At 33.5% G+C, this 23,236-nt stretch overlaps 1 protein-coding gene and 2 pseudogenes across 5 annotated transcripts in view; 2 read left to right on the forward strand and 1 right to left on the reverse strand.

Moving 5' to 3' along the window:
* The window catches only part of GPRASP2 (G protein-coupled receptor associated sorting protein 2), a 105,027-nt gene that overhangs the window by 67,271 nt on the left and 14,520 nt on the right, over nucleotides 1-23,236 (forward strand). The gene's annotated exons all lie outside the window — the stretch shown is intronic.
* Nucleotides 14,679-15,161, forward strand: LOC113244346 (translationally-controlled tumor protein-like; annotated as a pseudogene).
* On the reverse strand, nucleotides 23,002-23,171 carry LOC113244353 (U2 spliceosomal RNA; annotated as a pseudogene).

Below are 23,236 nucleotides of genomic sequence, written 5' to 3' on the forward strand. Positions count from 1 at the left end.
TTTTTTCAAGGGTGTTCTGTCTATTTCTGATAGTGGGGTGTGAGGTCCCCTACTATTAATGTATTTTTATCTATATGTCTCTTTATTCTGGTTAAGAGTTGGCTTGTGTATCTTGCCGCTCCCCTGTTGGGGGCATAGATATTTATAATTGTCATATCCACTTGTTGGATGCATCCTTTAAGAATAATATAGTGCCCTTCTGTGTCTCTAACTATAGTCTTTAGTTTAAAATCCAATCTATCTGATATGAGAATTGCTACCCCAGCTTTCTTTTGAGGTCCATTTGTGTGAAAGATGGTACTCCATCCCTTTACTTTCAGTCTGAATGTATCTTTGGGTCCAAAATGAGTCTCTTGTAGACAGCAAATGGATGGGTCATTTCTTTTTATCCAGTCTGCAACCCTGTGACATTATGGGAGCATTTAAGCCATTCACATTGAGACTGAAAACTGAGAGATGATTTTAATGATGCCATGTTGCCAGTAAAGTCTTTGTTTGTATCAGTTGTGACATTCTGTTCTGTAAATATTATTTCTGCTTCCTTTTCTTTTTTCCTCTTATGACTCCCATTATTTGTATGTTGGTGTACTTGTTGTTTCTCCAGAGGTATCTTAGGCTGTGTTCATTTTTTCCATTCTTTTTACTTTCTGTTCCACAGACTGAATAAGCTCAATTGAACTATTTTTAAGTTTGCTGATTTTTTCTTCTAATTGCTGAAACCTGCTCTTGAACCCTTCTAATAAATTTTCATTCTAAGTATTGTTTTTTTTTTATATTTTATTTATTTATTTGACAGAGATAGAGACAGCCAGCGAGAGAGGGAACACAGCAGGGGGAGTGGGAGAGGAAGAAGCAGGCTCATAGCAGAAGAGCCTGATGTGGAGCTCGATCCCATAACGCCGGGATCAAGCCCTGAGCTGAAGGCAGACGCTTAACCGCTGTGCCACCCAGGCGCCCCCTAAGTATTGTTTTTTATCTACAGAAATTTTGTTTCTTTTTTTATGGTTTCTACCTCTTTATTGATATTCTCTACTTTTTGAGACATTGTTCTCCAGATTTCGATTGCCTTTTTTTCATGCTTTCCTTTAACTTTTTCCACATACTTAGGGTACTTGCTTTAAAGTCTTTATTAAATCCAATGTTTGGGCTTACTCGGGGACTATTTCTACTTCGTTTTTTTGTTTGTTTCTTTGTTTCTTTGTTTGTTTGTTTCTTGTGAATTGGCCTGCCTTTCATATTTCTTTACATGCTTCATTTTCTGTTGAAAACTAGACATATAGAATATTATAATGTGGTTGCTCTATAAATAGGGTTTTCTTTCCTCTCCATGGTTTTTTGTTGCACCTTTTGCATTGTAATTTTTTGTTTGTTTAATGACTTTTCTAAATTATTTAGAGACTGTATTCTTTGTCATTTTTGGTCTCCAGAATCCCTGTTCTCTTATCTTAAGGGTCAGCTAGGAATTTGACAGATATTTCCTTAAATATCTGTAGCCAAGAAAATCAAAAAGACACTCTCCCAGTTTTTGCTGTGTTGGGGCATTCCTTCAGTGCTTAGATCTGCAATTTACATTTTTTCTTCTTCCTTCACTTCCTGCCTACATGACTTGAAAGGTCAGCAGGAGATAAAGTTTTAGGATCTTCCCAGTATTTTCTCAGCATGTATCTCTATCTGGACATATATGTGGCTTTCTAGGCTTTTTTGTTATCTCTGGGTGCTTTTAAAAGCCCTAATTTTCCCATGTATCTCCTTCCCTAGCCTTTTCCTTCCCAGGCTTTTTAGTCTGTCTATTGCTTATTCCACGTGGTTGCAGCAGTTTGTTTATCTATAAATGATTTCAGCAAGTGCCTCCTGATAAGCCACTTCTTCTTTAAGAAAATTCCATGGCAGGTAGAAAAAAAAAAAAGTCAAGTCCTTAGACAACGCCTCTGGAAACCTTCAGAGAGGTGAGATAACAAAAACACATTTCTTTGAGAATAAGGTCTGTGTTGCCCCTCTGGATCAAGCGAGGTAAACCAGGAACACAGGCAGCCATCCACATGGCTGCCTATGAGCTAGGTGGTGTAGGATAGTAGGTGGCAAGTTAAAAGGCTACAACACTGTTACTGAAAGTTAGCAGGTTTTTTTCCTCATTAAATGTTCCCTTGGTTATTTTTTTATTAGATTACAGTTTTCTAAAACATTTGACTTTGACAGTTTATGCCACTTTAATTTCTTTTTTTGGTAAAGAATAGAGTTTTGGAGTTTCTTACTCCACCATTTTCAATGACATCACAACCACGAAAATTTTTAATCAAGCCAATTCACACACAAATTAGAAGTTTCATGTCATTCTATTTGGGCGGTCTAATAAATATCATGTAGACAATTTTGAGGTTCCAAAAAAGTTGTGAACCTAGGTACATTGCTCAAACAAACAAATCCCTGGAGGAAATCTACCTTTATCTTAGGCCTTAAAGAATTATAATAGATGTATTTTAAAGGAAAATATGTACTTCACAGTCAGACATCACAAAAGACACATGAGGAAATAGATTCAAGACTCACTACTCTAAGAATCAAAACTCTCAAGAACTTCAGAGTTTGGGTTTCAATCATGGAGTATTAAATATATTTAATAGGTTTCTAGAAAAAAGAAATGAAATTATCAATTAAGTGCCAACAAAAATCCTAAATAGATTAGAAAAATAAATACAAATTGAAATTCTGCAAAGGACAGTGTATACTAATTGAAATTGATATTTTATAACATATTAAATTCACATGAAGAGAAAATGCATTAAGTGGGATTTAGGTTTATTAAATTTTTCTGCAGTTAACAATAAGAGACAGAATATTTCGTATAGAAGGAAAAGAAGGAATGAGGCAACATTTGAAGAGACAATGAGAATATTTCAGAATTGATGAAAAACATAGAACACATCTTCAGAAACCCCAGCGAATCTAAAGCAACTTAAGAAAAAGATATACACATCTAAACCCTTCATAGTAAAACTGTAGACATCAAACTCATATACATGAAATTAAGAGGAGCTTAATAAGAGCTAGAGAAAATAAATTCCCTTCAAAGGGATACAACTTATACATGCAGCTGATTCTCAGCAACATCAATGGAAGCCAGAACACAATGGAATTAAACCCTTAATGTAAAAGAGACAAAGCTATCAATGTAGATTGCCACCCCCAGAGAATGAGAGGGAAAAAATAATTACATGAATCCAGCTTTTGGATCTAATTTTTAGGGCATAGGAAATACAGGGCATAAGACAAGTGAAATAATATCATGAATATTCTGTCAAATTAGGAATGTGGGACATTATTCAAAATAATCATCACAATTTCTTCAAAAAGTCAATGTCATGGGAAAAAAGTCAAGAGGAAAAAATATTGTAGATTAAATGAGATTCAAGAAATGTAACAACTAATGCATGTGTGATTCTTGATTGAAATCTGGCTTGTAAAACTGCTATAAACTACATTTTGGAACAACTGGGAAAATTTTAGTGTAGAGTGGATCAGATATAGGGAATAATAGTTAATCTTACTGCTAGTGATAATGGTAGTTTGTTTTGGTAGGAGAATGTTCTTATAGTTTGAAGATGTATGGCAAAATATTTAGGCTTACATGTTATGGTGTAACTTATTTTTAAAGGTTTAGGCCAAAAAATGTAAAAAAGATAAATATGTATGTATGTATTTATTTATTTTTATTTGAATTCAGTTAGCCAACATACAGTACATCATTAGTTTCAGATGTAGTGGTCAATGATTCATCAGTTGCGTATAACACCCAGTGGTCATCACATCACGTGCTCTCCTTTATTGAATCCAAGTACGTGTATAGGTGTTTTTTATTCTGGATTTTAATGTATATTCTAAATGCTCACTAAAAATCAATGCAAAGAATGTTGTTGAAATAAAGACAGTTCAGATAAATAGTAATAGATTTTCCAAAAACTAAGTCACTAAAATAATTTTTAAATTGTAAATCAGGCAGAAGAGGACGACTTGAGATGTAAAAAGGAATGAAAAGTAATAAAAGCAGAAATATGTGTAAATCTAAAGAAACATTGGCATAAAAAATAATGATACCTTACGAGATAAAAACATAGCAAAGAATTAAATACATGACAAGAATGTGAGTTGGGAGGTGAGTAGAGTTTAAAGTGTTTTGAGTTTGAAAGGTTTTTATTCTTTTCAACAAAAATGAATAAGTTAACCACTAAAATAATAGAACATATAACTTTTGAATTAGCAGATTTTTAAAACAGAACAAGAAAAAATATTCAAGTCAATTCAGAAGAAGCAAAGGAGAGAAAAATAGATGAGTTTAGAATGGTAGAAAGCACAAATCAAAATGGAAAATAAATTTAAATATATGATTCATTACAAAAATGTAACAAGATTAACATTCAAAGGACAAAGATATTCAGACTGGTTACAGAAAGAATCCAAGTATATCTTGTTTGCAAGAAACATCTAAAAGGATACAAAATTATCGAAATTAAGAGAATAAAAAATTATGTATCATGCTCGCTAATAAAAAAATTATAATGTAACTTTATTAAACTCTGAAAAATAGAATTTGATCAAGATGGTAACTTTATGATAAAATTTCTAATTTACCTAATAAAATAACTTCAAGATAAATAAACAAATATTCAAAGAATTATATGAAGAAATGGTTATGCCCATCATCACAGTGGGAGATTTAAAGACTGTAATTGTTACATCAAGGAACAAAAAGAAACAAGTGATAGAATATTTCAGCAACACAATAAGCTTGATTTAAGGAAAGCATATAAGACAGTGCACCTAACAATTTGAGTATATACATTCATTGAAACAAAACTGGAGCATTTACTGAAAGGGTTATAAAACAAATCTCAACAAATTTCAAAGAATGGTTATATAGATTATGTTATTTGACCGCTATACAAGTAAGTTAGAAATCAATTGCAAAATAACTTCAAACAAAAAAAGTGTTTTGAAATTTAGGCACACTTCAAAATAATCTAAGGATTAAAGAATTCAAAGTGGAGGTCATAAAATGTTTACAACTGAACAATAAAAATATTTTACCGCAATTTCATTAATATCTTGGGGTTAAATTTTCATCATCCTTCGCTCTAACAAACATTATGTCATTACATCTTTAGGGAAATACTATGAAGTTGTTTTTTTTTTTTAATTTTGTAAACAAGGAAACTGTCTTCAGGAGGGGGAGAACCAGTCTTGTGAAGATACATCACAGTATTTCCCATATTTTCAGATTTTTAACTCAATAACTGGTTTCTGGCTACAAAAGTATTAAATGTTTGTTGTAAATTAATTCCGACAACACAGAAGCATATATTCCTTGTGTCTTCTTTCTTTTTCCATCTCTACAGAAAATAGTGTGGGTCTTGATTTTCAGGTTAACAATGTATCTAGTCTATCTTTCCATGGTTTTCATTGAATATATCATGCCTGTCTTTCCATTTAAAGTACAAATGTAATCTCTTTCTCTTTTTAAAGATTTCCTACTCTTCCATTTGTGAGGGATATTGTGCTTCTTTCCCATTTCTGCTACTACAAACTAGCTACAGTAATCAACTTTCTCTATACAATTTTCATTTGAGAAGGAAGTATGTATAGCTACACGAAAAGTCCTAGACCTAAAACTTTTACCAAAAAGCCTGAACATTGTATATTTTACTATTTATTTCTAATAAATCACCGAAATGTTGTAATATATATTTGTGCCAACAGCGTATTGCACTGTCTAGTTCCCCGCACCGTTGCAAACACTGGCTGTTCTTTATATTGTGTGTGTGTGTGTGTGTGTGTGTGTGTGTGTTTGTGTAGTTTTACAGGGAAAAAAATAATTGTTTCCATCATAAGTAATTTCAGTGGTCACATAACATTCTATCCGATGACTGTGACATCATTGAACCCAGTTCATGTAGTTGACTGTTTAGGATGATTTTCACTTTTCCTCTTACAAAATATACAGCAGTGAACACTGTGGTAGGCTGAAAATTGCCTCCCAAAAGATACCAATGTTTTAACTCTTGTAACCTGTGAATGTTACCATACATGGCAAAAAAGGGTCTTTTAGGAGTTGATTAAGTTAAGGAAATTGAGGTAGGGAGATTATCCTGAATTAGGAGAGGTCTCTGAATGGAATCATAAATTTCTTTTTAAGAGTGTTGTAGAGGGACATTCACACAGAAGAGAAAACACACACAGAAGGGGAAGAAGGCAATGTGACCACAGAGGCAGAGATTGGGGTAATGTAGACACAAGCCAAGGAATGCTATCAGTCACGAGATGCTGGAAGAGGCAAGAAAGGGATTGTTCCTGAGGACCTCTGGAGGGAGCATGGCACTACCAACACCTTGATTTTGGCCTAGTGATACTGATTTTGCATTTCTGCCCCCCCACAATTGCAAGAATAAATTTCTGTTACCAGCCACTCAATCTGTGGCAATTTTTTACATTAGCAATAGGAATAAATATTAACATTCTTTTAGTTATTTTATTTGTTAAAGTATGTGTTTCCTGTGTATCATTTGACTCATTCTGCCGAAGAATCAAAAGGTTCCCTCCTTCCCCCTGCAAATTTATGATTATAATAACAGGACCTACAGGACTGTGTGTATATGTGTGTATTCACTGAGCATATGTGTAAGTGCACATGAACACCACACATCTGGTGATGTCTGTCAAATGTGTTTCCCCCTGGAACTTTATTGCTGTCCTACCCCTGTCGTTTCTAAATTCCATCCATCCTGGGATGCCTGGGAGGTTCAGTCGGTTAAGCATCTGCCTTTGGCTCAGGTCATGATCCCAGGGTCCTGGGATCGAGTCTCATATTGGGCTCCTTTCTCAGCAGGGAACCTGCTTCTCCCTCTGCCTGCCACTCCCCCTGCTTGTGCACTCTCTCTCTCTTTGACAAATAAATAAAATCTTAAAAAAAAATAAATTCCATCCATCTCATAACAGGTGAGTTAGGCTGGTGATTAAAGTATGACAATTTTAATTAAATTTTTGGACACATCCCTTACTATCACATTAGGATTCACTTTAAGTAGCAAAGCTGACTCAAATAGAACGCCTGAATTTAATTCAGCTTCACAGGTGGCACCCAGAAAACTTTTACCAAGTTGCAATACACAGATTGGAATTAAATATAAAGGCATCAGGGAGTGAGAAATGTAATCATCCTGATATTTCATAAAGAATAAGCTCTAGTTTCTGTCAAGGACCATCTTTCAAGCTTTAGCCAGTTACTTTACTTACAAGTGATCAGTAATAGACAAGAATTTATGCATAAGTGCCTCCCAAAGTAGCTTTGTAGTCATTCATGACAAGACCACAAGGCTTGGATTTAACCAACTTTGGTATTTATCTTAGGACCAAGAGAGGGAAGGCACAAATCTTAAGGAACATGTGAGAAGGTGTAAAGCAAAATGATTAAATAATATGAACAAGAAATAAAGATTGAACAACTAAAATATTAAAAGAATCTTTAAATTCATATATAATGAAAAAATACTGGTTTTCATCTATGACATTGGTGAGGCTTAAATGTTGGATACATAAAATCAGAGGAATTGAGTAAACAAGCATGCCAATAACTTTCTGTAAGGACTGTACTATGGTGTGACTTTAATGCAGAAATAATTTTATAATATCAGTAAACAGAAGTGGTCTGTATTTTGGGGTTTAGCACTTTCACTTGTAGAAATACATAATTAAAGTAGACAAATGAGACAAGATAAAATGTGTGTATGATGATGGTTATCATGGCTTAAAACATTAGTCTGTTTATTTCATATTAATAGCAAAAAAAAGTGACAGTTTAGCACTAATAAACGCTATTGGCAGCATCTAAACCACAACGGTGAGCTCTGAAAGATTCTAAAGTGACTGCAGATGCCAATGAGGAGGGACGCTGTATCCACTTAAAGAAACTCATTCAAATATTGGATGTCAACAGCTTCACTCCTCTCTGGATAATTTTATAAATACCACAAGAACTGCCTCAGGTTCTCCAGACCTAGAAGGCATCACACCAGGAAGGCATAGGTTTAGGTTCTCCTGTGGGCTCCTGTCTTTGGAATCTGAAAGAAAAGGCAAAAGCAGTTAACAGGGAAGAGTACTCAGAGTGTGTGGCCATCTAGCCAGCTGAGGGCAGGACTTCCATACATGAAGAGCTGCTATCTGAGAGACAAAGTCCATTAATTCTCATCTTCTGTCAAGTGGTGACTGTGATTAGCACCGTGCTAGGCACTAGGTTAAAGTGATAAAATACACAGACTTAATTTCACAGTGATCATGAAAACTAGCAGGAACCATGCATTTCACTAGCGTCTTATATTTCATTCCTCCTCTAGTCTAGCACTACCTATATCAGACCTTACATTCAAAATATGAAATTGAATTTAAAATGTATAAGTGTTTATCATGAAACTACAATAATTAGGTGATTTGGTGATGGGTTAAAAATAGAACTGTAGAACAGATTAGAAATCAGAAACTGACCAAAATAGATACAAAGATTTTATATATAATAAAGATGGCATGTCAGTCTGCAGGAAAAAGATGGATTGTTCAAAAACGGTATCTGGGAAGATAGTGGAGTAGAAAGTGCCATGAAACCATCTCTCCACTTAGAAAATAATTTTACTGGTAAAAAAATGTCTGAAGTGACTAGATTGAAATTATGGATTCTGTTTGAACTTTTGCAGCTTTTAGAGGAAAGGTTAGCTAATAAACTATGGATAATAGTCAATTTCAGCCTTCAGTGTGGTAGCAGCTACTAATTCTCCAATCTCCGGGCTCATGGCAGGCAGCTGTGGGACACCAACCTGCATTTGAAACATGACTTTCTGGAGCCAAGGTAGACAGCAAAGACATTGTCCTCTAAGAATTGGGGTTTGTGTTCTGATTTTTGGTGGTTTCAGATCACTGAGGTGCAGGCACAGAGGCTGATCATTGTTTCACACCTACCAGCTAAGGTGGCTACCAAGGTATGTAGAGAGATGCATCCGGGGTATTGGGGGGGCATTCAAAAACAACTGCATATACAGGATAATTTAGAAAGCCACTGTGCATGCACAAGGAAAGACAGTCTCAGAAAAGCCCTGAGAATTTAAACTTTCACCTCAGGCTGATTTCCAGCCAGGAGGCACCCTACAAACATAACATAAAAAAACAGTAAAATCCTGGATATGGGAGAGATAATCTAATCTCCACAGTTATCAAATGTTCAGTTTTCAACAAAAGATCATAAGACATACAAAGAAACATGAGAGTGTGACTCATTCCAACGAACAAAATAAATCTACAGAAAAGTTGCCTGAGGAAGCACAAGTGTTGCACATAACAAAGACTTTAAAACAACTGTCTTATAGATGCTCAAAAAACTAACAGGACAAAGAAAGGAATAATGTATGAACAAAATAAGGATATCAATAAAGAGAAATAATAAAAAGAAACCAAAAAGGATTTTTGGAATTGAAAGCTAAAATAACTGAATTGAAAATATACTTTAGAAGCTCAAAGGCATATTTGAGCAAGCGGTAAAAAGAATCAGTTAATTTGAAGTAAGGGCAATGGAAATTATTGAGTCTCATGAATAGGAAGAAAAAAACGAAGAAAAGTGAACAGAGCCTAAGACACCTGTGGGACACCATCAAGCTGACCAACAGACCAACATATACAATTGTAGGAATTCCAGGAGAAAAGAGATAAGAGCAGAGATTTGTTTTTTGGGTATTGAGTTTTATAAGTTCTTTATATATTTTGGATACTAGCAGTTTATCAGATATGTCATTTGCAATTACCTTCTCCCATTCAGAAGGTTGACTTTTAGTTTTGTTGATTGTTTCCTTTGGTGCTAAATGAAATAAGTCAGTCAGAGAAAGATAACTACCATATGATTTCAATCAATTGTGGGATTTAAGAAACAAAACAGATCAACAGAGGAGGAGTAAAGAGAGAGGCAAACCAGAAAACAGACTCTTAACTATAGAGAACAAACTGAGGGTTGCTGGAGGGGAGGTTGGGGGGGGGGGTTAAATGGGTGATGGGTATTAAGGAGGGCACTTGTGATGAGCACTGGGTGTTGTATGTAAGTGATGAGTTACTAAATTCTACACCTGAAATTAATACTATACTGTATGTTAACTAACTGGAATTTAAATAAAAACTTGAAAGAAAAAAAAAGAGCAGAAATTATCCAAAGAAGTAATGGCTGAAGACTTTACAGATTTGATGAAAGACATGCACGTACAAATCTAAGAGGCTCAATGAACTCCATGTAGGAAAAACAAACTGATCCACATTAAGACACATTATAATCAAACTACCAAAGGACAAAGACAGAGAATCTTGAAAGCAGCAAAAGAAAAGTGACTTTCACACACAAGGGATCCTCCTTAAGATTATCAGCATCAGACACCTTGGAGGCCAAAATGTAGTGAGTTTATATATTCAAAATGCTGAAGGAAAAATTTATACCAAGAATTCTTTACCTGGCAAATACTGTTTTTTTTAAAAATGGAGAGAAATTAAAACATTCTCAGATAAACAAAAGTTGAGGGAGTTCATTTCCACTAGCTATACCCTGCAAGAAATGCTAAAGGGAGCAAATTAAAATGAAAGGGACACGAGACAGTAACTTGAAGCTATATGAAGAAATAAAGACCTGTAGTAAAGATAAATACAGGGCAATTATAAAAGCTAGTATCATTTTATTTGGGGTTGTAACTCCACATTTTAAAATACTATTTAAAGCACAAGTAAAAAAGTAATCATTAAGCAATGCTTTTGGGTGCACAATGTACAAAGATATAATCTGTGATAACAATAACAGAAGGGTGATGGAGCTATATGGAGGAAAGTTTTGTAGTCTACTGGAGTTCAGTTGGGAGGAATTCAAATTAGATTGTTATGACTTTAGAATGTTAAATTTAATCCCCATGGTAACCACAAAGAAAATACCTGCACGTAGTGAAGAGAAGGGCCATATGCACCCCAATGTTCATAGCAGCATTGTCCACAATAGCTGAATCGTGGAAGGAGCCGAGATGCCCTTCAACAGATGACTGGATTAAGAAGATGTGGTCCATATATACAATGGAATATTACTCAGCCATCAGAAAGAACAATTACCCAACATTTGCAGCAACATGGATGGGACTGGAGGATATTATGCCAAGTGAAATAAGTCAAGCAGAGAAAGACAATTATCATATGGTTTCACTCATTTATGGAACATAAGAAATAGCAGGAAGATTGGTAGGAGAAGGAAGGGAAGAATGAAGGGGGGTAAACAGAAAAGGGAATGAGCCATGAGAGACTGTGGACTCTGGGAAACAAACTTGAGGGCTTCAGAGGGGAGGTGGGTGGGGGACTGGGATAGGCCAGTGATGGGTATTAAGGAGGGCACATATTGCATGGTGCACTGGGTATATATGCAAATAATGAATCATGGAACAGTACATCAAAAACTAAGGATATGCTGTATGGTGACTAACATAACATAATAAAAAATTATTTAAAAAATAAATAATTAAGTAAAAAAAATCTATAAAATATATCCAAAAGAAACTGAGAAGGCAATTAAAAATTTTATTACAAAAATAAATTCAATACAAAAGAAGGCAATAATGGAGGAAATGAGGGACATAAAAACTATAAGACTTATAATAAATAACATAATGGCAGAGGTAAGACTATCCTTATCAATAATTAAATGTAAATGAATTAAACGCTCCCATCAAAATAAATAGAATTGCAGAAGAGCTTAAAAAGGCATGATCCATCTACATGCTCTCCATAAGAGACTCATTTGATCTCCAAAGACAGATTAAAAATGAAATAATGGGTAACCAATAGAAAGCTGTGGTGAGTATACTAATACCAGAAATAATAGATGTAGATTTTTAATGATTATAAGAAACAGAGGACATTTTATATTAATAAAGGGTCAATACAGTAGGAAGATATAACAAATATAAATATTTACATACCTAATAGATACTTTATGAAGCAAAAATTGACAGAATTGTAGGGAGAAATACTTCTACAGTAATAGTTAAAAGACTTCAATACATCATTTTCCATAATGTGTGGATGAAGTAGGCAGAAGATAAGTAAGGAAATAAAAAACTTGAACAACATAATAAATGAATGAGACCTAATCAACAATTACAGAACACTCTATTTAACAAAAGCAGAATACACATTATTCTAAGTGTACATAGGACATTCTCCAAGAAAGACAATATGTTATGCCATAAAACAAGTCTTGATTTATTTAAAAAGAAAGATATACAAAATATCTTCTTCAATGACGTGGCATTAACTTAGAAATCAATAAAAGAAGGAAAACTGGAAAATTCACAAATTGCAGAAATTAAACAAGATCAAATAGCAAATAGGTCAAAAATGAAATTACTAGGAAAATTAGAAAATACTTAAAGATGAATGAAAACAAAAACAAAATATACCAAGATATATGAGATGCAGCAAAACCAGTGCTAATGGAGAAATTTATAGCTGTTAATGCATACATTAAAAAATATAAAAGTCTATGGAGAGCAACATGCAAAAGAATGAAACTGGGCCACTTTCTTATACCACACACAAAAATAAATTCATAATGGATTAAAGACTTAAATGTGATACCTGAAACTATAAAAATACTAGAGGAGAACACAGGCAGTAACCTCTTTGACATCTGTCGTAGCAGCTTCTTTCTGGATATGTCTCCAGAGGCAAAGGAAACAAAAGCAAAAATACGCTATTAGGACTTCGTTAAAATAAAAAGCTTTTGCACAGGAAAACAATCAACAAAACTAAAGGCAACCTACTGAATGGGAGAAAATATTTGGAATTGACATAGCTGATAAAGGGTTATTATAAAAAATATATAAGAACTTATACAACTCAACACCCCAAAAATTAATAATCCAATTAAAAAATAGGCAGAAGACATGTATAGACATTTTTCCAAAAAAGACATACAGATGGCCAACAGACTCATCATCAGGGAAATATGAATCAAAACTACAATTAGATATCACCTCACACCTGTGAGAATGGCTAAAATCAACAGCACAAGAAACAACAGATGTTGGTGAGGATGTGGAGAAAGGGGAACCTTCCTGCACTGTTGGTGGGAATGCAAACTGGTGCTGTTACTCTGGAAAACAGTATGTAGATTCCTCAGAAAGTTAAAAATAGAACTACCCTAAGATTCAGCAATTGCACTACTACGTATTTACCCCCAAAAATACTAACTCAGAGGGATGCATGCACCCTTATGTTTATAGCAGCATTTTCTACAATAGCCAAATTATGGAAAGAGCCCAAATGTCCATTGACTGATGAATAGCTAAAGAATGGTATATTTATACACAAATGTACACACACACACACACAGAGGAATATTATCCAGCCATAAAATGATTAAAATCTTGCCATTTGCAAGGACATGGATGGAGCTAGTGTGTATTATGCTAAGCAAAATAAGTCAATCACAGAAAGACAAATACCATATGATTTCACTCATATGTGGAATTTAAGAAACAAAAGAAATGAGCAAAGGGAAAAAAGAGAGGCTAGCAAAGACGCTCTTAACTATAGAGAACAAACTGATGTTACCGGAGGGGAGGTGGGTAGGAGAATTAGTTAAATAGGTGATGGGGATTAAGGAGAGCACTTGCGAGTACTGGGTGTTGTACGGAAGTGTTGAATCACTATGTTGTACACCTGAAACTAATATTACACTGTATGTTAACTAACTGGAATTTAAATAAAAACTTTTAAAAAGAAGTAAAATTATCTGTTTGCAGATTACTTGATCTTATATGTAGAAAATACTAAAGATTTTGCACACACATACACACAGATAGAACTAAAGAACGAATTCAGCAAAGTTGAAGGATGCAAAATCAAAAATTAAATACAAGTTGTTTTTCTGTACATGAACTGTGAACAATTCAAAAAGGAAATTAAGAAAACGATGTCATTTACAATAGCATCAAAATAATACAATACTTAGAAATAAACCTAACTATGGAGGTGAAAGACTTGTACACAGAAAATAAGAAAATATTGCTGAAAGAAGTTTTAAAAGACACAAATGGAAAGACATCCCATGTTTATGGATTTCAAGGTTTAATATTATTAAGATGTCCATACCACCCAATATGCTCTACTGATTCAATACAATCCCTATCACAATCCCAACATACTTTTTACAGAAATAGAGAAAACATTTTAAAATTCATATGGAGTCTCAGGAACTCAACCAAAACAATTTTGAAAAAGAACAAATTTGGAGGACATACTTCCAGATTTCAAAATATTACAAACCTACAATAATCAAAGCAGTGTACAGTCATAAAGGCAGACAAATAGACCAATGGAGCAGAATAAAGATCCTAGCAATATGTCTTTGCATATATGGTCAAATTATGCTTAACAAAGGTGCCAAGACCATTTAATGGGGAAAGGACATCTTATCAACAAATGGTGATGGGACTTTTCTGCCTGCTTCTCCTCCCGCCAAGTGCCACCCATGCTGTACTATACTATGGACTCAGAGCTCCCAGCTCCTGCTAATCTAGGGCCACCCTCCTCTCTCTCTAGCTCCTATTATAATTATCTACCCAGACCTCATCAGGCATGATGAGATGTTCTCCAACATCTACAAGATCCAGATCATGGATGGCCTGTGCCTGGAGATAGAGGGGAAGATGGTCAGTAGGACAGAGGGTGACATTGATGACTTGCTGCTCATTGGTGGAAATGCCGCCACTGAAGGTCCTGAGGGCAAGAGTACCAAAAGCACAGAAATCACTGGTGCTGACATTGTCATGAACCATCACTTGCAGGAAACCAGCTTCACAAAAGAAGCCTACAAGAAGTATATCAAAGATTACATGAAATCAATCAAAGGCAAACTTGAAGAACAGAGGCCAAAAAGATTAAAACCTTTTATGACAGGGGCTGCAGAACAAATCAGGCACACCCTTGCTAGTTTCAAAAACTATCAGTTCTTTACTGGTGAAACATGAATCCAGATGTTTGCTTTGCTGGACTACCAGGAGGATGGTGTAACCCCATATATGATTTTTTTTCAATAAAAATTTATGAAAGTTTAATGTTTTTTTATTATGTTAGTCACTGTACAGTACATCCTGGTTTCTGATGTAAAGTTCGATGATTCATTAGTTGCGTATAACACCCAGTGCACCATGCAATACATGCACTCCTTAAGGGTGTTTTAGAAATGGAAAAATGTTAAGGAGTTGTCTGTTACTTTGGATGTATCTCCTGTTGTCATAACTGGCTGATGCTCTTCATCCACACAACACCAGGACTTAGACAAATGGGAATGATGTCATCTTGAGCTCTTCATTTATTTTTACCTTGATTTATTTGGAGTGGAAGAATTGTTTTTAAGAAAAAACAACAGGTCATGTAGGTTGTCTAAAAATAAAATGCATTTAAATTCATTTGAGAAAATGTCTCATGGTTTAATACATATTTAAATCCATCCTGTGTAATGTCCTGGAGAAGTTAGAGCCTGGTTGTAGACTACTGCTACAAAACATAAGACTACCTGCAGATAATTTCTACACTGAAAAGTACTATGGGACTGGTATATAAAAAACAAGAACCGAAAGTCTTAATTCTGAGTTTAAGTAGAGGGAAAGACCATGCTCATAGCTGTGCCAACATTTCAAGTGGATTCCTTACACATTTCATTACCTACAAATGGAAGTAGTCAACTCTGGAAGAGATTACCAAAAGAATAAAAATAGCCTGTTACAGTTGGAAGCAAACACTCACACACACACACACACACACACACACACACACACACAAATGATGATTGGAAAATGGGAATGTCTATATCCAAAAGAAATTGGGGCCCTTATCTTGTACCATATACAAAAATTAACTCAAAATGGATTAAAGACCTAAATGTAGAACCCAAATTATAAAATTCTTATAGAAAACAGAAGGGGAAATCTTCATAAATTGGACTTGGCAATGATTTCTTCAGTATGACACCAAAAGCACAAGCAACAAAAACTAGTGGACAAATGGGACTACATCGAACAAAAAACTTTTGTGAATCAAAGAGCACAATCAACAGAATGAAAGGTAACCCATGGAAGGGGAGAAAACAATTGCAAATTATATATCTAATAATGGATAAATATTTAGAATTTATAAGGAACTACAACTCAACAACAACAAAAATCAAATAACTTGATTAAAAAATGGGTAACGAACTTAAATATACATTTCTCCAAAGATGATATAGAAGTGGCCAACAAGCATATGCAAAGGTGTTCAACCTCACTATCATCAGAAATGCAAATCAAAACCATTATGTGATACTGCCTTATACCCATTAGGATGGCTACTCTAAAAAGAAAAACGCTTAATAAAGTTTCAGCAAGGATATTGAGAAATTGAAACATTTAAGTAATGCTAGTGAGATTGTAAATGATGCAACCACCATGGAAAACAGTATGGAGGGTCCTCGAAAATTTTAAAATAGAATGACCATACTATGTATCTATCCTACTTCTGGGTATATATCTGAAATGATTCAGGTTTTGAAGAGCTATCTCCATGCCCATGGTGATAGCAGCACTAGTCACAATAACCAGGATGTTGCAGCAATTTTAATGTGCAATGAAGGATGAATGGATAAACAGAATGTGTATATGTGTACAATGGAATTTTATTCAACATTAAGGAGAGAAATCATGTTATATTCTTCAACATGAAATTAACATTGATGACATTATGCTAAGTAAAATTAGCCAGTTACATAAAAACAAATAGTGTATGAGTCTGCTTATATAATGTATATAAAGTAGTCAAGTCATAGCTACAGAAAGTAGTATGGTGGTTTCCATGGGCTGGGGAGAGGGAGAAAGGGGAGTTGTTTAATTGGTATAGAGTTTCAGATTTGCAAGATGAAAAATTTCTGGAGATCTTTTCATAATAATGTTAATATACTTAACCTACTGACCTGTACACTTGAAAATAGTTAAGATGCTAAATTTTATGTTATGTATTTTTACCATAATAAAAAAAATCTTAAAAGACCTAAAAATGAATGGAGATTGAATCAGCAATCAAAAACCTCTCAAGAAGTAAAGTCCTATACCAGACACCTTCACCAGTGAATTCTACTAGGTATTCAATGAAGAATTAATCCAATCCTTCTCAAATTCTTCCAAGAAATTAGCGAAATGCTTCCCAAAACACTTTCTGTTAGGCCAGAATTGCCATGATATCAAAATTAGATAAAGATATTACAAGAAAAAAATTAAAAACTAATACATTTTATAAATATAAGACAAATATCTTCAACACAAAAGCATATCAAATCCAAAAGCATATTAAAAAGATTATTCAGCATAACCAAATGGGATTTGTCGTGGAGATTCAAGGGTGTTTGAACATAAGAAAATAAATCAATGTAATACATCCTGTTCCTAGAAACAATGGAAGAAAACAATATTATTACTCAGTTGACAAAAGGCATTTGACAAAATCCAATATCCTTTCATAATAAAAACTCAGAAACCTGGAAATAGAGGGAAAATTCACTAACATGATAACATGTACTCATGAAAATTCCACAGCTAACATGGTACTCAATGGTGAAAGACTTAGGTTTCCTCTAAGATCAAGAACAAGACAAGATTGTCAACTTTTACTGCTGCTATTCACCATTGTATTAGAAGTTCTAGCCAGAGTTATTCTACAAGAAAAAAGAAATAAAAGACATACAAATTGGAAAGGAAAAAGTAAAATTATCTCTGTTTACTGCTGGTATGATCTTTTATACATAGAATCCCAAATAATCCACAACAAAGCTATTAGAGCTAATAATCCAGTTTTACAGGGTAAAAGGGCAGCACTAAAAAATAAGTTGTGCTTCTATATAGCAGCAATGAACTATCTGAAAGGGAAATTAAGAACGTAATTAAACTTAAAATATCATCTTAAATAATTAAATATTTTACAATATATCTAACCATGGAGGTGAAAGACTTGTATGCTGAAAGCTATAAAATATTTTTGAAGGGAATTTTAGAAGGCTTAAATAAATGGAAAGACATTGTGTGTTCATGGATACAAAGACTTAGCATTGTTAAGATGTCAGTGCTATCCAAAGTGATCTACAGATTCAGTGCAACAAAAATTCCAACTGCCTTTTACACAGAAATGGCAAACTTGATACCCAAATTAATACAGAATTAGAAGGGGCTCTTAATAACCATAACAGTCTTGTCAAAGAAAAATAAAGTTGGAGGACTCACACTTCCCAACTTCAAAACTTACTACAAAGCTACAACAATTAAAACAGTATGGTACTTGAATAAGTATACATAGACCAATGGAATAAAGTAGAGAGAGCGCAGAAATAAACAAAAAATCAGTAGTCAATTGGTTTTTAACAAAGATTCTAAGACCCTTTAATGGAGAAAAGATCATCTTTTCAATAAATGGTGCAGGGAAACTGAATATCCACATGCAAAAGAAGGAAGTTGGACGCTTATCTTACATTGTATACAAAAAATAATTCAAGATGAATTCATACCTTAAATTTAAGAGATAAAACTCTCAGAAGAAAACATTTGAAGAAAACTTCATGATATTGAATTTGATGGTGATTTCATGGATATAACACCAAACTGCACAGGCAAAACAACAAAAATAGATAAATTGGACTTCTTCAAAATTAACAACTTTTTCACCTCAAAAGATAATACCAAGAAAGTGAACAGATAACCTACTGAATGGGAGAAAAATATTTGGAAATGATATATCTGAAAAGTGATAAATATCCAGAATATGTAAAGAACTCCTAAAACTAAATAACAAAAAAAGAAAACAATCTAAGAATGGGTAAAGAACTTATGGACTATGGACTCTGAGAAACAAAGTGAGGGCTTCAGAGGGGAGGGGGGTGGGGGAATGGGCTAAGCTGGTGATGGGTAGTAAGGAGGGCACGTATTGCATGGTGCACTGGGTGTTATACGCAACTAATGAATCATCGAACTTTACATTAAAAACCAGGGATGTACTGTACGGTGACTAACGTAATATAATAAAAAAATATTATTATAAGAAAAAAAAAGAATGGGTAAAGAACTTAAATATACACTTCTCCTAAGAAGATATACAAATGGTTAATAGCACACGAAAAGATGTTTAACATCATTAGTCATTAGTAAAATGTGAATCAAAACCACAATGACATACCATTTTATTTTATTTTATTTTTTGTTTTAAGTTTTTATTTAAATACTAGTTAGTTAACTTATAGTGTAATATTGGTTCAGGAGTAGAATTTAGTGATTCTTCATTTACATATAGCCCCCAGTGCTCATCACAACAAGTGCCCTCCTTAATACCCATCATCATCCATTTATCCCATCCCCACCCATCTCCCCTCCAGCAACCCTCAGTTTGTTCTCAATCGTTAAGAATTTTATATATATATATATATATATATATATATATATATATATATATATATATATATATATATATATAAAATCACATCTTTATCCATTCATCAGTCAATGGACGTTTGGGCTCTTTCCATAATTTGGATGTTGTTGATAATGCTGCTACATATCATTTTATACCTACTAGGATAACTATAATTTTTTAAGGAAAGGAAAATACTGGTGGTATCTTGATACAGATTGCATTAAATGTGTAGATTGCTTTGGGTAGTGTAGACATTTTAACAATATTTGTTCTTCCAATCCATGAGCATGGAATATAGCAAGTGTTGGCAAGGATGTGGAGAAACTAGAACCCTTGTGCATTGCTGGTGGGAATGTAAAATAGTGCAGCTGGTGTGGAAAACAGTTTGACAGCTTCTTACATGGTTAAACATAGAACTACCGTATGATCCAGGAATTTCACACCTAGCTATATACCCAAAGTAATTGAAGGCAATGACTTAAATAGATATGTCTATACCAGTGTTCTTGCACTATTATTTACAATAGCCAAAAGGTAGAAACAGCCTAAGTGTCCATTAGTGGATGAATGGGTACACAAAATTTGATAAATACATACAATGGAATTTTATTTAGCCATAAGAAGGAATAAGATTCTGATATATACCACACCATAGATTGACCTTGAAGAAATTATGTTTATTGATAAGGCAGGCACAGAAAGGCAAATACATGATTCCACTTGTGTGAGGTACCTAGAATGGGCAAATTTATGGAGACATAAAGTAGAATAGTAGTTATTAGTAGTAGGAGGAGCTTAGGGAAGGGGGGAAAAGGGAGTTATTGTTTATTGGGTATAGTGTCTGTTGTGAATGATGAGAATGCTTTGGCATAAATAGTAGTGATGGTTATACAACATTGTGAATGTATTTAATGCAATTGAATTATACACTTAACAATGATTATAGTGATAAATATTATGTATGTATATTTTACCAGAATAAATTAATGGCATTTAGTCAAGTGTGACCTATTTGGGAAAAAAAAAAGAACTAAATGTATCCCACCAAAAAAAACTACTTGATTCAAAGACTTAAGTGGAAATATTGAAACATAAAAGTACCAGGACAATGTATTAGAGATTTTTTTAACCTATATTCTTGGTGAGAGAAAATGCCATTGCAGGTTAGATAGAAATCAATGGGTACATTAAAAAAAATTGATAAAGTTAATTGATAATGTTAACATAATTCATAATACCATAAATATTTGCCAGGGAATTAATCTTATATGTAGAAAATCCTTAAAAATCCACTAAAAACTATTAAAACTAATAAACAAATTCAACAACTTTGCATGATAAAATATAAATATACAAAATCATTTGTATTTCTGTACAGTAGTAGTGAGCAAACCAATAATACAATTTTAAAAACAACTATATAATAGCATCAAAAAAAACCTTTTTTAAAGACTTAGGAATATGTTTGACCCAAAAAAGGTGTAAGATTTGTGCACCGAAAAATACAAAATATTGTTGAAAGAAATTTTAAAAGACTTAAACAAATGGAAAGACACCCTGTGTTCATGGATTGGAAAACTTAAAATTCTTAAGGTATCAATACTAACTAAACTGATATGCAGAATCAATGCAATCCTTACCAAATTACAGCCTTTTTTTTTGCAGGAATTAACAAGCTGCCCCTAAAATTTATATGGAAACTCAAGGGAACCAGAATTGCCAAAACAAATTTTAAAAAGAACAAAGTTGGAAGACTCACACTATTGAATTTCAGTACTTACTATAAAGCTACAGTAATCAAGACTGTGTGTGTGTCTTGAGATACACATAATTATATATATATATATATATATGAGATATATATATATGAGATACATATATATATGAGATACATACATATATATGATATATAATGAGACATATATATGTATATATCAATATAGAGATGAGATATGTATATGTGTATATATATATACACATATGAGATACGTGTGTGTGTGTATAGATATAGATAGATAGATCACAATATTAAATAGAATTGAAAGTCCAGAAATAAATCTTCACATTTATTGAGTTTTGACATATATCCACTGTACAGTGGGGTAAGAATTGTCTTTCCAACAAATGGTGCTGGAACAACTGACTAGGCACATATAAAAGAATTAATTTGGATCCTTACCTCACACCATATATAAAAACTTGAAATTGATCAAAAACTTAAATATAAGACCTAAAACTATAAAACTCTTAGAGGAAAAAATAAGTATAATGCTATGTGACCTTGGATTAGGCAATAGTTTGTCAAATATGATACCAAAAACACAACAAACAGAAGAATAGGCAAACTGGACATCATCAAAATTAAAACCTTTTGTGCTTCAAAAGACACAATCAAGTAAGTGAAAAGTGAACCCACAGAATGAGAGAACATTTTGCAAATCATATATTTGGTAAGGCGCTTGGATCTAGAATGTATAAAGAATGTTCCAATTCAATAATATAAAGACAACTCAATAATAAAGAGATAAATAACCCAATTATAAAATGGTCAAAGGATTTGGATAGATGTTTCTCCAAGGAAGCTATTAAAATGGCCAATAATCACATGAAAATATGCTCAGCATCATCAGCCATCAGGAAAATGCAAATCAAAAACATAAGTAGATGCTACTTCACATCCACTCAGATGACTGTAATATAAAAGACAGATAATAGTAAGTACTGGCAAGGATATGGAGATATTGGAATCCTCATACATTGCTGGTGGGAATGTAAAATGGTGCAGTTGCTTTGGTAAACAGTCTGATAATTCTTCAAATGGTGACCATATGTTCCAGCAATTCCACTCTTAGTTATACATCCAAGAGAAATGGAAATGGATACATATATCCATGCAAAATGTCCACGAATGTTTGTAGCAGCATTGCCCATAGTAGCCAATAAATGGAATTGAATTTAACTAATAAATGGGTAAATAAAATGTAGTATATTCACATAATGGAATAATTTTTAGCAAAAAAACAATGAAGTACTGATACATGTTATAACATGATAAGTGAAAGAAGACAGCAATAAAGGACCATCTATTTTATGATTCCATTTATATGATCCATCTGGAACAAACCAAAGCAGATTAGTTGTTGCCTCTGGTTTGGGAGTAGGGGAATGGAGTCTGACAACTAAGAGCTGACGGATATAATCTTGGGGTAATGAAAATATTACAAAGTTGATTTTGATGATGAATTTACAACTCTTTGAATATATTAAAAGTTATTGAATTGTACACCTTAAATTGATGAATTGTATCTCAATAAAGCTGCTGTAAAATACTATAAACAAGTGAAAACAGCAAATAATGGAAACACTAGTTAGAATATAGATGCAATTTATAGACTAGTTTTCAGATTTTACAAAGAAATAGTACAAATCAATGGAGTGAATAACCCAATGGAAAACCGAGTAAGCAAATAGTAAATAGTTCAGTTCACAGGAAATGGTTTTCTGCTTTTCCTATCATGTGTCCAAAGTTGAATATGATATGCTTTCTCCCAATAATAATTTAATATTTTCCTCTCATACCCTCGTCAGGCAATCCATTTCTACACTTGATCTTAGCCAAAAGGCTGAGAAGCAATGAGACAGTCCATCCATCTCTCTCTTGCTTCAATATGCCAATTTCTGACTTTATGGAGACAGAGAA

Source organism: Ursus arctos, chromosome X (assembly GCF_023065955.2).
Source record: "Ursus arctos isolate Adak ecotype North America chromosome X, UrsArc2.0, whole genome shotgun sequence".
NCBI classification, from domain to species: Eukaryota; Metazoa; Chordata; class Mammalia; order Carnivora; family Ursidae; genus Ursus; species Ursus arctos.